At 42.5% G+C, this 15,804-nt stretch overlaps 2 long non-coding RNA genes and 5 other non-coding genes across 13 annotated transcripts; 2 read left to right on the top strand and 5 right to left on the bottom strand.

The window, feature by feature from the left end:
• The first annotated feature begins 375 nt into the window (after positions 1–375).
• LOC125007066 lies at positions 376–4,103 on the top strand. Of its 2 annotated transcripts, none has more exons than XR_007112645.1 (4): positions 376–559; positions 2,019–2,097; positions 3,596–3,669; positions 3,774–4,103. It is a non-coding gene; the product is annotated as an uncharacterized LOC125007066 (long non-coding RNA). The 2 variants fall into 2 exon arrangements; XR_007112646.1 differs by having other exon boundaries at positions 3,596–3,692.
• Positions 1,234–1,339, bottom strand: LOC125007472. Its single transcript, XR_007112693.1, has one exon. It is a non-coding gene; the product is annotated as a U6 spliceosomal RNA (small nuclear RNA).
• LOC125007483 lies at positions 3,260–3,365 on the bottom strand. The gene has a single exon (XR_007112704.1). It is a non-coding gene; the product is annotated as a U6 spliceosomal RNA (small nuclear RNA).
• Positions 4,104–4,361: 258 nt separating the features above from the next.
• Positions 4,362–9,222, top strand: LOC125006213. 6 transcript variants are annotated; one of them, XR_007112547.1, is made up of 7 exons: positions 4,362–4,598; positions 5,611–5,684; positions 5,789–6,052; positions 7,458–7,544; positions 7,665–7,911; positions 8,921–8,994; positions 9,099–9,222. It is a non-coding gene; the product is annotated as an uncharacterized LOC125006213 (long non-coding RNA). The 6 variants fall into 6 exon arrangements; XR_007112550.1 differs by having other exon boundaries at positions 5,611–5,707; XR_007112551.1 differs by lacking the exon at positions 4,362–4,598 and having other exon boundaries at positions 5,266–5,684; positions 7,683–7,911.
• On the bottom strand, positions 5,275–5,380 carry LOC125007482. Its single transcript, XR_007112703.1, has one exon. It is a non-coding gene; the product is annotated as a U6 spliceosomal RNA (small nuclear RNA).
• LOC125007539 lies at positions 8,585–8,690 on the bottom strand. The gene has a single exon (XR_007112752.1). It is a non-coding gene; the product is annotated as a U6 spliceosomal RNA (small nuclear RNA).
• Positions 9,223–10,592: 1,370 nt separating the features above from the next.
• On the bottom strand, positions 10,593–10,698 carry LOC125007481. Its single transcript, XR_007112702.1, has one exon. It is a non-coding gene; the product is annotated as a U6 spliceosomal RNA (small nuclear RNA).
• Between the last annotated feature and the right edge of the window lie 5,106 nt (positions 10,699–15,804).

The following is a 15,804-nucleotide window of genomic DNA, read 5'->3' as shown; positions in this document are numbered from 1 at the left end:
ACAGTTTCTGTGACTGAGGTTGTTGTGAAGTGTGAACACTCAGTAAACTCTATACATTCTCGAAGTCTGCTGCTCCTGCTTCTTCTTCTCTGTATTTTTGTGTAGGGTCAGAGGTCAGTGGTTCGAGACCCGTCTGCGTAGAGATGGAGTCGAGCTTCTAAACGACAGAGTATAAATCTGGATATAATTTACGTATGTTTTGCCATGTATGGCGAATTGTTATGAATAACTCGTAGATGAATACTGACTTCCGACCGTTTTCATCGTTGTTTTTAACTGGGCGTCGAACCGGTGAACCTCACATCACCAACGGTTTCAACACGGTTGACAGTTCCGCATTAACGGCAGACGGATGCCCCGCCCCTCCAATCAAGGCGCAGAAGCAGTTCCAATAGTTTCCAAACCCGGAAGACGGTCAGCCAATCAGAGGGCCGCTGTGGTTCCAATATGGAGAATCAGACTTTGTGGTGACTTCTGTCATCCAATCAGAGGCCGGATTTGTTCCAATATTCCTCCAGGACCCTCCCCTGTCACTGGAACCTGCTGAACGGTGCGGACGGTGAGTACAGTTATTATTTTAATGAAATTAAGTTTAAAAATAAGTTTTATCTGTTTGAAAACTTACATTACTTGCTGATACTAGATCTAATACATAAAGTTACTACATACCGATGTTTTTATGACTCCGTGCTCCGAAATGTCTGTTTGACGATGCTAAACTAGCGTTGTAGCATCAGAGTTTTAGTTTTTAAAGTGTCAATTTCCCATTTTAAACGACAGAAATTAATGCATATTAACGCTTTATCGCCGTGTTGTGCTAACCAGCCAAAGTTTCTACCATAAAACCCCGTTTAAACATGAAAGTGTTTAGTTTGTCGCTATTTTGTCTGAGCCAGGTGACGTTAATGAGCTAAACTATAGTCTTGTAATGTCAGTGTAATGAAACGCTTGGACCATCAGACTGTTTGTTGGTACCATGTCATTCCAGTAATGTACGTGCTGTTTAATCAGTCTCATGTTTTGTGACACACACACACACAAACCAACTTTACTAAGTAAAATGAAAACGTAGAAGAGGGCGTGAAACTGCTTCATGTGTCCACACAGAGTCCAGCACATGTAGGGTTGTACACTGATGTAGAGTCTCATGGCCGCCTAGTGGCGACAAGAAGTTACTACACATAAAAATGTGTAAATGTCTAAAAATGACAATAATATGAAATATTTTTGAAGGAAAATGAGGAACGCTTCACGAATTTGCGTGTCATCCTTGCGCAGGGGCCATGCTAATCTTCTCTGTATCGTTCCAATTTTAGTATATGTGCTACCGAAGTAACACGACTGTGACCTGGGTGCGTACAGTATTTATATGACGTGTCCCAGCGTGGCCCCAACACATGGTTGGCTCTTACACAGAGGCAGTCTGGGGTTCAAATGTGTTCATTCAGACAGAAGGGCATGGTTAAAAGGTCTGGGATCTGGACTGTGAGCTCCAGAGCAGCTGTGATCCACTGTAAAAAGGTCTGATGAGGGTCTAAACTAGTCTGTGTACTGTATGTTCTGCTCAGGAGCTCCCAGGGACACATGGGAAGTTCTGTGTGACGAGTCTTTACATCAGGACGAGAGGAAACGATAGAGTAACTCAACCCCCCTCCTCCCACATTTCTCATAGAGCCTCCTGTACAGTCAGAGGAGGAGGTTAGAAGACAGGGAGGGGGGAGGCACAGGTGAGGTCCCTCCAACCTGGTCAGGAGGGCAGGCCCTTGTTGGATTTGGGGACTTTAAATTTGAGACCCTGCAGAGCTTCTACGAGTCTGAGGTTCTGATCAAAGATCTGCTACGTAACCGATGTTATAAATGTATTGATTATTTAAAACAAATCTGTGATATAATATGATGACACCTCTGATGAAGCTTACGTTTCCATGTGAACTGTAGTTCAGCATGTGTGAAACACAGAACTTTCATTTCTGTGTTTTCTATTGATTTGATGTCTCCTTTGTTGTGTTTAATTACAGTCTCCTTCAGACCAGATCTTCCCTCCAAGACTTCTGAGGAGCCCTGGGATGAAGAGCTGGTTTCTGTCTGGGTGTTTAGGTCCGTGTCTGAATTTCTTCGACCTATTGTAATTTAAAAACAATGCAGTCTGAGCACAGGAAACATCCAGCACAACTGCTCTCTGTCCACGTAGCTACTAGGACGTCATTTGATGGTGTCGTGTAGACCTGTATGGAGACAGAACGAGACACAAGCTGTGAACAGTCACACACACAAAACCAGCATTACTAAATAAACGTGAAACTGCTTCATGTGTCCACACAGAGTCCAGCACATGTAGGGTTGTACACTGAGTAGAGTCTCATGGGCCGCCTAGTGGCGACAAGAAGTTACTACACATAAAAATGTGTAAATATCTAAAAATGACAATATTATATAAAATATTTTTGAAGGAAAATGAGGAACGCTTCACAATTTTTGCGTGTCATCCTGGCGCACTCCTCCTCCTGGGTGTCCCGTTGATCGTCACAGTTTTCCTCTGAAGGACACGAAACAGATTTAATCTTTTCTCAATGATTGAAGCTGTAAAATATGTCAAAGAAAACAGATCTTTTAATAAAAGCAGGATGATCAATCACTGGTTTGTTTAATTCTTTAGGTTCAGACAGGACATGAAATATAGAATAAGTAGAGCTCCCCCTGGTGTCTGGCTACAGTATAAGTCATAAGCTCCACCCCCCTTTATGTTAGTGGGCGGGACCTGGGACGAAATAAAACACTAAAACACACGTCAAATATTTTTTTGGTTTCTGTCATTTAAGGTAGTTGATATAATGTTGATGAATGTCCAAGTGTCAAATTTTTGGAATTAGTTTTGTTTTAGTTCATTATTTGGCGCTACAGTAACAGGATGATGTAATGGCCGCCACCAGTTGCCATGGCAATGCTAAACAGCAGGTACCAGAAAGCAAACAGTTGGTCCAACCGGGCCTCGGACCGGCGAAGGGTCAGAGCGCCGACCTCGGCTGACCACAGCTCCCCTCTGTCCCCCACAGAGTCACACACACAAACCAGCTTTACTAAGTAAAATGAAAACTGTAGAAGAGGGCGTGAAACTGCTTCATGTGTCCACACAGAGTCCAGCACATGTAGGGTTGTACACTGAGTAGAGTCTCATGGCCGCCTAGTGGCGACAAGAAGTTACTACACATAAAAATGTGTAAATGTCTAAAAATGAGAATAATATGAAATATTTTTGAAGCAAAATGAGGAACGCTTCACGAATTTGCGTGTCATCCTTGCGCAGGGGCCATGCTAATCTTCTCTGTATCGTTCCAATTTTAGTATATGTGCTACCGAAGTAACACGACTGTGACCTGGGTGCGTACAGTATTTATATGACTGTGTCCCAGCGTGGCCCCAACACATGGTTGGCTCTTACACAGAGGCAGTCTGGGGTTCAAATGTGTTCATTCAGCCAGAAGGGCATGGTTAAAAGGTCTGGGATCTGGACTGTGAGCTCCAGAGCAGCTGTGATCCACTGTAAAAAGGTCTGATGAGGGTCTAAACTAGTCTGTGTACTGTATGTTCTGCTCAGGAGCTCCCAGGGGCACATGGGAAGTTCTGTGTGACGAGTCTTTACATCAGGACGAGAGGAAACAACCTGGTCAGGTTGTGTAACCGATGTTATAAATGTATTGACATTAGAATCATAACATAAAGTGACTTAATGTTTTTGGTTTGGTTTGATCCTCATTCATTTCTCTTTGTTACAGGTCAGTGTTGGTTCCACCACCTCCACCAGAGGTGCTGTCACACTCACATCCTCAACTACCTCCATTTCTGCTGCTGCTTTGTCCAGTGTGGGCTAAAGAAGATCAAGGAGACAGACACAGAGACGTAAAGAGGACTGGTAGGAGCCTGAACTACTTTCCTGCTGCAAAAGAACAGGACCCACATGAACGGACGGCCTCAATCACCTGAAACAGAGCTGTGCTCCTCCAACTCCTCCACTGGTTGTTAAACAGGCTGCTCCTCAAGTACAGTTTCTGTGACTGAGGTTGTTGTGAAGTGTGAACACTCAGTAAACTCTATACATTCTCGAAGTCTGCTGCTCCTGCTTCTTCTTCTCTGTATTTTTGTGTCGGGTCAGAGGTCAGTGGTTCGAGACCCGTCGGCGTAGAGATGGAGTCGAGCTTCAAAGTGACAGAGTATAAATCTGGATATAATTTACGTATGTTTTGCCATGTATGGCGAATTGTTATGAATAACTTGTAGATGAATTCTGACTTCTGACCGTTTTCATCGTTGTTTTAACTGGGCGTCGAACCGGTGAACCTCACATCACCAACACTTTCAACACGGTTGACAGTTCCGCATTAACGGCAGACGGATGCCCCGCCCCCTCCAATCAAGGCGCAGAAGCAGTTCCAATAGTTTCCAAACCCGGAAGACGGTCAGCCAATCAGAGGGCCGCTGTGGTTCCAATATGGAGAATCAGACTTTGTGGTGACTTCTGTCATCCAATCAGAGGCCGGATTTGTTCCAATATTCCTCCAGGACCCTCCCCTGTCACTGGAACCTGCTGAACGGTGCGGACGGTGAGTACAGTAGTCGTTATTATTTAATGAAATTAAGTTTAAAAATAAGTTTATCTGTTTGAAAACTTACATTACTTGCTGATACTAGATCTAGTACATAAAGTTACTACATACCGATGTTTTTATGACTCCGTGCTCCGAAATGTCTGTTTGACGATGCTAAACTAGCGTTGTAGCACCAGAGTTTTAGTTTTTAAAGTGTCAATTTCCCATTTTAAACTACAGAAATTAATGCATATTAACGCTTTATCGCCGTGTTGTGCTAACCAGCCAAAGTTTATCCATAAAACCCCGTTAAACATTAAAGTGTTTAGTTTGTCGCTATTTTGTCTGAGCCAGGTGACGTTAATGAGCTAAACTATAGTCTTGTAATGTCAGTGTAATGAAACGCTTGGACCATCAGACTGTTTGTTGGTACCATGTCATTCCAGTAATGTACGTGCTGTTTAATCAGTCTCATGTTTTGTGACACACACACACACAAACCAGCATTACTAAGTAAAATGAAAACTGTAGAAGAGGGCGTGAAACTGCTTCATGTGTCCACACAGAGTCCAGCACATGTAGGGTTGTACGCTGAGTAGAGTCTCATGGCCGCCTAGTGGCGACAAGAAGTTACTACACATAAAAATGTGTAAATGTCTAAAAATGAGAATAATATGAAATATTTTTGAAGCAAAATGAGGAACGCTTCACGAATTTGCGTGTCATCCTTGCGCAGGGGCCATGCTAATCTTCTCTGTATCGTTCCAATTTTAGTATATGTGCTACCGAAGTAACACGACTGTGACCTGGGTGCGTACAGTATTTATATGACTGTGTCCCAGCGTGGCCCCAACACATGGTTGGCTCTTACACAGAGACAGTCTGGGGTTCAAATGTGTTCATTCAGCCAGAAGGGCATGGTTAAAAGGTCTGGGATCTGGACTGTGAGCTCCAGAGCAGCTGTGATCCACTGTAAAAAGGTCTGATGAGGGTCTAAACTAGTCTGTGTACTGTATGTTCTGCTCAGGAGCTCCCAGGGGCACATGGGAAGTTCTGTGTGACGAGTCTTTACATCAGGACGAGAGGAAACAACCTGGTCAGGTTGTGTAACCGATGTTATAAATGTATTGACATTAGAATCATAACATAAAGTGACTTAATGTTTTTGGTTTGGTTTGATCCTCATTCATTTGTCTTTGTTACAGGTCAGTGTTGGTTCCACCACCTCCACCAGAGGTGCTGTCACACTCACATCCTCAACTACCTCCATTTCTGCTGCTGCTTTGTCCAGTGTGGGCTAAAGAAGATCAAGGAGACAGACACAGAGACGTAAAGAGGACTGGTAGGAGCCTGAACTACTTTCCTGCTGCAAAAGAACAGGACCCACATGAACGGACGGCCTCAATCACCTGAAACAGAGCTGTGCTCCTCCAACTCCTCCACTGGTTGTTAAACAGGCTGCTCCTCAAGTACAGTTTCTGTGACTGAGGTTGTTGTGAAGTGTGAACACTCAGTAAACTCTATACATGCTCACAGCTCTGACTCTACCTCCCCTGCAGCAGGACGCAGCCACTAAGGCTGTTTGTGAAGGCTTCATCAGATTGTTGTTTCATATATATATATTTTTTTAAATATGCACAATGCCAAGTGCAGCAACAACGACAAAAAAACATGACTACATCACACAAATAAAGCAGAGAACTAAATAAAGGCGGTTGAAGTTGCTTTTACCATTTACAGTAGGTCTAGAAAGTCTTTCAGCCAGTTATGTTTACTAAAGCGTCCGGTTTGCGTATCTTCCAATTCATAAGTATGATCCTCTTCACAGAGAGAAAAGCTAGAGCAGTGATTTGTTGAGTGATTCTTGAATTTAAATCTGCGACTCTACTTCCCAATAAGCATAAAGTGGGACATTGAGGAACATTAACATTCAATACACCTTTTAAAAGATCAATTACTTCAGACCAGAGTCGTTCTACTGCCGGGCAGAACCATAGTAGATGCATCAAAGTACCAGGTTCACCACAGCCACAGTTCAGAGACGTTTGCGTCCATTTTTTTTTTTTAACTTATGTGGTGTAATATAAGCTCTCTGTACAAGTTTAATTTGAATAATTTCATATCTCACACAGCTTGACATAGATGTTAAATTCTTTCGTATTGTATCCCACTGATCTACCGTGAGAGATGAACCAATGTCCCGCTCCCACTGTGACTTAGTTGAAATATTGCTGTCAGGCTGTGATAAACTTAGTAACCTGTACATAACTGAAACTGCTCCTCGTCCAGTAGCAGCCAATCTTAGTTTACTGTCAAGGGCAGTATTAGCTCCAGCTATGATTCCCTTGGACATATATATATTTTTTTTAAATAGATTTTAGTTGAAAGTATTGTAAATATGCAGAATCATTCAGGCCAAAATGCATTTTAATTTCACCAAATGGTATGATGTCACCATCCCTTACAATGTGCCCAAATTGAGTAATATTGTGTTGTTGCCAGGTATTCTCGGTCCGTGTTCTGCCACCTGCTGTCAACAATGGGTTATTCCAAATTGGGCAAGATGGCAAAGATAATCCATCTGATGACGTTACTTTGCATACTGCCTTTACAATATCACATGAAAAACCAATGAATAATTTATTTATTTTGGCATTGTATTTGGGATGGTACCTTAAAGCTGAAATGGAAGTTTGCGCAGTTTGCACCAATGATGTTTGCCTATTATATTAGAGGCACATTTTAAATGCACTTTGGGGTCTGAAATTGCGAGAGGTTTTGAGAGACATCTAAAAGTAACGATATCGATGTCGATATCAGGTTTGGTATTACCTGGTATCGCTCCTGCTTCTTCTTCTCTGTATTTTTGCGTAGGGTCAGAGGTCAGTGGTTCGAGACCCGTCGGCGTAGAGATGGAGTCGAGCTTCAAAACGACAGAGTATAAATCTGGATATAATTTACGTATGTTTTGCCATGTATGGCGAATTGTTATGAATAACTCGTAGATGAATACTGACTTCCGATCGTTTTCATCGTTGTTTTAACTGGGCGTCGAACCGGTGAACCTCACATCACCAACAGTTTCAACACGGTTGACAGTTCCGCATTAACGGCAGACGGATGCCCCGCCCCCTCCAATCAAGGCGCAGAAGCAGTTCCAATAGTTTCCAAACCCGGAAGACGGTCAGCCAATCAGAGGGCCGCTGTGGTTCCAATATCGAGAATCAGACTTTGTGGTGACTTCTGTCATCCAATCAGAGGCCGGATTTGTTCCAATATTCCTCCAGGACCCTCCCCTGTCACTGGAACCTGCTGAACGGTGCGGACGGTGAGAACAGTAGTCGTTATTATTTAATGAAATCAAGTTTAAAAATAAGTTTATCTGTTTGGAAACTTCCATTACTTGCTGATACTAGATCTAATACATAAAGTTACTACGTACCGATGTTTTTATGACTCCGTGCTCCGAAATGTCTGTTTGACGATGCTAAACTAGCGTTGTAGCATCAGAGTTTTAGTTTTTAGTGTCAATTTCCCATTTTAAACTACAGAAATTAATGCATATTAACGCTTTATCTCCGTGTTGTGCTAACCAGCCAAAGTTTATACCATAAAACCGCGTTAAACATTAAAGTGTTTAGTTTGTCGCTATTTTGTCTGAGCCAGGTGACGTTAATGAGCTAAACTATAGTCTTGTAATGTCAGTGTAATGAAACGCTTGGACCATCAGACTGTTTGTTGGTACCATGTCATTCCAGTAATGTACGTGCTGTTTAATCAGTCTCATGTTTTGTGACACACACACACAAACCAGCATTACTAAGTAAAATGAAAACTGTAGAAGAGGGCGTGAAACTGGTTCATGTGTCCACACAGAGTCCAGCACATGTAGGGTTGTACACTGAGTAGAGTCTCATGGCCGCCTAGTGGCGACAAGAAGTTACTACACATAAAAATGTGTAAATTTCTAAAAATGACAATAATATGAAATATTTTTGAAGGAAAATGAGGAACGCTTCACGAATTTGCGTGTCATCCTTGCGCAGGGGCCATGCTAATCTTCTCTGTATCGTTCCAATTTTAGTATATGTGCTACCGAAGTAACACGACTGTGACCTGGGTGCGTACAGTATTTATATGACTGTGTCCCAGCGTGGCCCCAACACATGGTTGGCTCTTACACAGAGGCAGTCTGGGGTTCAAATGTGTTCATTCAGCCAGAAGGGCATGGTTAAAAGGTCTGGGATCTGGACTGTGAGCTCCAGAGCAGCTGTGATCCACTGTAAAAAGGTCTGATGAGGGTCTAAACTAGTCTGTGTACTGTATGTTCTGCTCAGGAGCTCCCAGGGGCACATGGGAAGTTCTGTGTGACGAGTCTTTACATCAGGACGAGAGGAAACAACCTGGTCAGGTTGTGTAACCGATGTTATAAATGTATTGACATTAGAATCATAACATAAAGTGACTTAATGTTTTTGGTTTGGTTTGATCCTCATTCATTTCTCTTTGTTACAGGTCAGTGTTGGTTCCACCACCTCCACCAGAGGTGCTGTCACACTCACATCCTCAACTACCTCCATTTCTGCTGCTGCTTTGTCCAGTGTGGGCTAAAGAAGATCAAGGAGACAGACACAGAGACGTAAAGAGGACTGGTAGGAGCCTGAACTACTTTCCTGCTGCAAAAGAACAGGACCCACATGAACGGACGGCCTCAATCACCTGAAACAGAGCTGTGCTCCTCCAACTCCTCCACTGGTTGTTAAACAGGCTGCTCCTCAAGTACAGTTTCTGTGACTGAGGTTGTTGTGAAGTGTGAACACTCAGTAAACTCTATACGTTCTCGAAGTCTGCTGCTCCTGCTTCTTCTTCTCTGTATTTTTGTGTAGGGTCAGAGGTCAGTGGTTCGAGACCCGTCGGCGTAGAGATGGAGTCGAGCTTCAAAACGACAGAGTATAAATCTGGATATAATTTACGTATGTTTTGCCATGTATGGCGAATTGTTATGAATAACTCGTAGATGAATACTGACTTCCGACCGTTTTCATCGTTGTTTTAACTGGGCGTCGAACCGGTGAACCTCACATCACCAACGGTTTCAACACGGTTGACAGTTCCGCATTAACGGCAGACGGATGCCCCGCCCCCTCCAATCAAGGCGCAGAAGCAGTTCCAATAGTTTCCAAACTCGGAAGACGGTCAGCCAATCAGAGGGCCGCTGTGGTTCCAATATGGAGAATCAGACTTTGTGGTGACTTCTGTCATCCAATCAGAGGCCGGATTTGTTCCAATATTCCTCCAGGACCCTCCCCTGTCACTGGAACCTGCTGAACGGTGCGGACGGTGAGAACAGTAGTCGTTATTATTTAATGAAATTAAGTTTAAAAATAAGTTTATCTGTTTGAAAACTTACATTACTTGCTGATACTAGATCTAATACATAAAGTTACTACATACCGATGTTTTTATGACTCCGTGCTCCGAAATGTCTGTTTGACGATGCTAAACTAGCGTTGTAGCACCAAAGTTTTAGTTTTTAAAGTGTCAATTTCCCATTTTAAACTACAGAAATTAATGCATATTAACGCTTTATCGTCGTGTTGTGCTAACCAGCCAAAGTTTCTACCATAAAACCCCGTTAAACATTAAAGTGTTTAGTTTGTCGCTATTTTGTCTGAGCCAGGTGACGTTAATGAGCTAAACTATAGTCTTGTAATGTCAGTGTAATGAAACGCTTGGACCATCAGACTGTTTGTTGGTACCATGTCATTCCAGTAATGTACGTGCTGTTTAACCAGTCTCATGTTTTGTGACACACAAACCAGCTTTACTAAGTAAAATCAAAACTGCAGAAGAGGGCGTGAAACTGCTTCATCTGTCCACACAGAGTCCAGCACATGTAGGGTTGTACACTGAGTAGAGTCTCATGGCCGCCTAGTGGCGACAAGAAGTTACTACACATAAAAATGTGTAAATTTCTAAAAATGACAATAATATGAAATATTTTTGAAGCAAAATGAGGAACGCTTCACGAATTTGCGTGTCATCCTTGCGCAGGGGCCATGCTAATCTTCTCTGTATCGTTCCAATTTTAGTATATGTGCTACCGAAGTAACACGACTGTGATCTGGGTGCGAACAGTATTTATATGACTGTGTCCCAGCGTCGGCCCAACTCATGGTTTGCTCTTACAGAGAGACAGTCTGAGACTGGATCTTGTTTATTCAGCCAGAAGAAGGACATGGTAAAAAGGGTCTAGGATCTGGACTGTGATCTCTATACCTACTTACTGTGATCCACTGTGAAAATGTCTCACGTCTAAACTAGTCTGTGTTCTGTGTGCTCTCCTCAGGAACTCGCAGGGGTTGATGGGAAATTTTGCGTGATGAGCCATTACGTCAGGCTGCAGGATTGGAGGGAACAATAGACCAACTCGACGCTCCTCCTCCCACATTGCTCACAGATGACCCCAGAACACCCTCTCTGCATCCCCACCGTGCTTTACCAACAGAAAACTAGCTCCTGCACTCTCAGAGGGGGAGGGAGGACACACAGACGGAAACTTGATCACTTCCCTGCTACGTGGAAAATCACGACAGCGACAAACACCTCAGCTTGAAACAAATGCATGGTTTCATCTTGAATCCAGCTGAGGTTGGTCTGATCTGCATCAACATCTGTATGTGTGGGTTGTCTGTGAGAAGGAGGAGGCATCTGAAGCTCTGTGATTATTCTGTTTGAAGAGAGACTGCATGGACGGATCATTGTCTAATGGACAGTTTGTCCTCACAGGACAAACCTGGCTGTGTTTAAGCACGTTTAAACACAATCATCTCCGTCACCGGGACGTACGAGGAAACACAGATCACAAAGGGTTTTATTTTATACTAACATGAGGTACAGCTGCTTGGTAAATGGTAAAACTAAGGTCACTTCCTGTTTTCTGCCTCTTGTTTACATTCAAATAATTCCCCCCGTGCAGTGATAAAATCTCACCGCTAGATGTCAGTATTAGTCCGCCCCCTGCAGAGCCGTATCGATACAACCCTCTGGAGTCACTCTCAAAATCACCATCTTCAGACTAGTTCGGAAACCAATGATAAAAAGTGAAAGTGTCTTTGCAGTCTGGGTCAAAACTCTCCAATGTCACCAAACCATGAAATATGTGACCGACAAAACCCGGAACAAACAAAGAACGACTGAAAACTAAGAGGGACACCGTCTGGACCAAAACCTTAAACTAGATCACCAGATGGATGTGATAGATAAATGATAAATGATACGGTTAAACAAGTATCATTTAAAATAATTCAAAGAATTTACCCATCAGTTTTTTGCAGGAACTAACTAATCAAAAAACACTCTCATCCATCTTTGAAAATGAGGTCAGCCACATGTTAAAACTATTAGATATTCCACTAATATGAAAAACTTTGGATTTATGTATTTGTGTCATGTGATATTCTGAAATCCCCTGAAATGTTTGTAGCCTCCTGGCTGTTGTCATTTTACTGAATTATGTTTCTTAATAAAGTTTATTTAGCCCCCGGACGTTCTGCGCATGCGTCGCACGGAATCACTCGCCATAGCAGCAGGTGTGCGCAGAAATCTGTCTGACATTCAAAGGACAAACACGACTAGAAGAGTTGCCCGCTTTTCGTTTTTTAAGCTTTATTCTTTCTTTAATCAGCTCCAACCTCAAAGCTTTATTAACGAACTCTCACCAGAGTCTCATGGTTACCACGGCAGCCGTTGCTCGGCGCTCTGAAGCGACATCAGTTCATGCGGTTGAACGATAAATGCTCAAAAGCACTAAATATATATCAACAGATATATTAACGGAGATTATCACATAAAGACGTAGTAACGCTCCACCAGTTAGCAGACAACGGGCTAAATCGCTACACCGCTTCGAACCGTGTAGAGGCCGCCACGTTAGCCTGTTAGCATGCTATTTTAGCCCCGCTAGTCTCGTTGTGTTGAAGTTCACACAACAAGATGGCGACTGCTAATCTCAAAATGTCTCTTAAAAATATAGTCATATTGGTCACAGTTGCTAAAACAGTCTGGGGGAAGGTATTTATTTATTTTGCTTTTCATCAGACATGCAACGTGTCCTAGTAAAAGTAGAAAAAGCTCAAAAAGTGAGATTTTAATCCTTCATTGTCGCATTATTTCCTTCATCTGTTGAGTTTGCGAGAAAACAAAATGGAGTCAGTGGAAACCTCCCAATACACAAGGAGATGTTTCTTTTATTTGAAAACTGTCATTACGTGCTTCATCAATGAGCTTAGTTTTGTTCTAAATTCTTTATCATTGTTTGGAAATAAGTTCAATTCCTATTTCTGTGTAAATGAAACATCTGAACATACAAATTGTGTGTCATTTTAAATAAATATCCCTTCTGCTTTTAGGGACTAAAGGATTGTAGATGTGTTAAGTTAAATATTGCTTAAATAGACTAATGTCTAAACACATTTGTTTTCGTTAGGCGGTGATATCTTTTATGCACATGCTATGACGTCATTTGGTGTTTTCGTTCAGAGAAAAAGAGATAAGTTGTTTTTTGTTCATATAGTTACTTTGCACTTGTTGCATGTTTTTCTGTTCTTATATTCTTAAACATTCAACTTAGATAAATTTTACACATATTTATTTGTGGTCCTATTTGTTGTTGTTTGTGTTCAAGTTGTGTCTGTTTGTCTTTGGAGCTTTAAAATTAATGAATTAAATTAAAACCTTTGGGGTGAGCTCAACACTGAGCTGAGTCCCTGACATGAAGTCACTTTACCACCACTAGCATACGACTCTATTGCCTACGTATGTATCACAGATGACAACAGGGACGTCCCTTCCTCTTAGCCAGAGCCTGGGATGCACCAACCAAGCAAAGATAAGACGAAATGAATATATGACTAATGTGTGACGTTGTGGCCTTTTCTGGTAGCTTGATTGAAATTTCTTGATATATATGTACAAGTTAAATTCCTATTTCTGTATGAATGACTACTGATAATACATCATTTTAGAGGGACTAAATCCTCGTAGATACGTATTGTCTGGGTAGCTGTGGGATTTTTTAGCCCTTTTAAGGCGAGAAACTGCAGGTGAATAGGGTAAAATTTTAACTAATAGATATCACCATGAAACTTCTCTCTCTCTTCTCTTCATTGCGTACATAAATACAATCAGTTTTTTGTATTAACAAGTTTTCTGTGAATTCATGTTTAAATAAGGAATTATCCCTTTAAAGAGAGGTTCAAAATTCTTGTTTCGTTTTGTTAACGTATTAGATTTCCAGGTTTTTTGGATCACCCCATTAATCACAAAAGATTCAATTTTCATGCAAGTATTTATATATACACACATTTACAGATATTAAAATATGACTTAATTTATACAAATGAACAACAGGGAAAAAGACTAATCAATGTGAATTCAGGTTTTTTCTCAGTATTTGCTTCACTGTTACACTGCTCAGTGTCAACCCCCGCTTGGACCAGCTCTTCGTCCGAGGGCTCCTCTGAAGTTTTGGGCGCAAGAGCTGGTCTGAAGGAGCCTGTGGTTAAAAACAAGACAGGAGACATCAAGTCAATGGAGAACACAGGAATCAAAGTTTTGTACTTCACACGTGCTGAACTGTCGCTCACCTGGAAGCACAGACTTCAGGGTCACCAGCTTCCTGGCCTTGTCCGTCGTCAGAGGCAAATCTGAAAAGCGACAGCACGGCAAATAAATTAGTTTCATTTATGTAGCACCTTCAAAGCAAAGAGCTAAATCCCAAGATTTGGCCGCAGAGGTTGTTCGAGACCAGAACATTCATACAACTGCAAAATAAAATACACACTGCAATGCACTTGTTCTCGTCTGCCGGGCGGAGACAGAAGCTGTGCCGCTGCCAGTGGTAGTGGTGGTGGTAGCTACAGCACTCGCTCTCTGTCTCTGCTCTGGACGTAGCGGACGGCGTTCTCCATCTGCGAGCCAGGAGCTGGTGCCTTTCTCTGCAGGTAGTTGACAAATCTGTGCAGATCAGACAAAATGTCAGATAAATGATCAGTAACTTTGTGTGATAATTTACACTGTTAGACATTCACACTGCTCATATTTACATACCGGATCTTGGAGCGGTCCTCAGATTCATAGAGGCTCTGCAGGGTCTCAAATTTGAAGTCCTCAAAGCCAACAAGGGTCTGTCCCTCTTGACCGGGTTGGAGGGACCTCACCTGCACCTCCTCAAACACCTGGTGGAACCTGACAGCCTCCATGAAGTCATCGTAGGCCGAGGAGAAGCGGGTGAAGGCATCCTACGGAAACAAGAAGCGTGGTTAAACAACAGTCATTTGACTTCATGCATGACGCCTGTTTGAACGTGGCTGAAAGACTCTACCTCGTTGGCCATGAGTGGGGACTGAGACCCCGTCCTCTCTCACTCCTTCTGGTGGGAGGCCACCAGATTGACGCCCACGTCATTCTCCAGCAGCCGGTGGAAGGTCTGACCCTGGTATTTCCCAAACTGGACCTTCCACCGGCTCAGAACCAGGGTGGCATTGGTGGCACCAATTCAAACTTACAGTACTTGCTGTAAACGGGCTTGTAGTCTGTAATAAGAGAACAAAACACTTACTTTAATGTGACATATAAAAATGGTCGAAAAGCATGGACATTACGGTTACATTACATAATGACACGGTACCAACAAACAGTCTAACAACAGTCTTCAAATGCGAAAATTGACACTTTAAAGACTAAAACTACGACGTTAGCTTAGCATCGTCAAATAGCCATTTCGGAGCGCGGAGTAAAACAAAAATGAGCGTTTATGTAGGAAACTTGGTGTCAACCAGAAATACGGAGTTTAATCCGTTATACACGGTTATTTCATTAGATAATAACCTTTGCTGTACTCACCGACTGGGTCGCCATTCAAGTTCACCGCGAGTAACAATGGAGGGAGAAATATTGGAACAAATCCGGAAGACAGAAGTCCCCAAAGTCTGATTCTCGATATCGGAACATCGGGTTCCCTCTGATTGGTCTGCCAGCTTAGAAAAGCTGATGAAAAGCAAAATAAATAAATACCTTCCCCCAGACTGTTTTAGCAACTGTGACCAATATGACTATATTTTTTTTAAGAGACATTTTGAGATTAGCAGTCGCCATCTTGTTGTGTGAACTTCAATACAACGAGACTAGCGGGGCTAAACTAGCATGCTAACAGGCTAAC

The sequence above is a fragment of the Mugil cephalus genome, chromosome 4 (genome assembly GCF_022458985.1).
Source record: "Mugil cephalus isolate CIBA_MC_2020 chromosome 4, CIBA_Mcephalus_1.1, whole genome shotgun sequence".
Lineage (NCBI taxonomy): Eukaryota > Metazoa > Chordata > Actinopteri > Mugiliformes > Mugilidae > Mugil > Mugil cephalus.
This window is presented reverse-complemented; position numbering and strand designations above follow the sequence as displayed.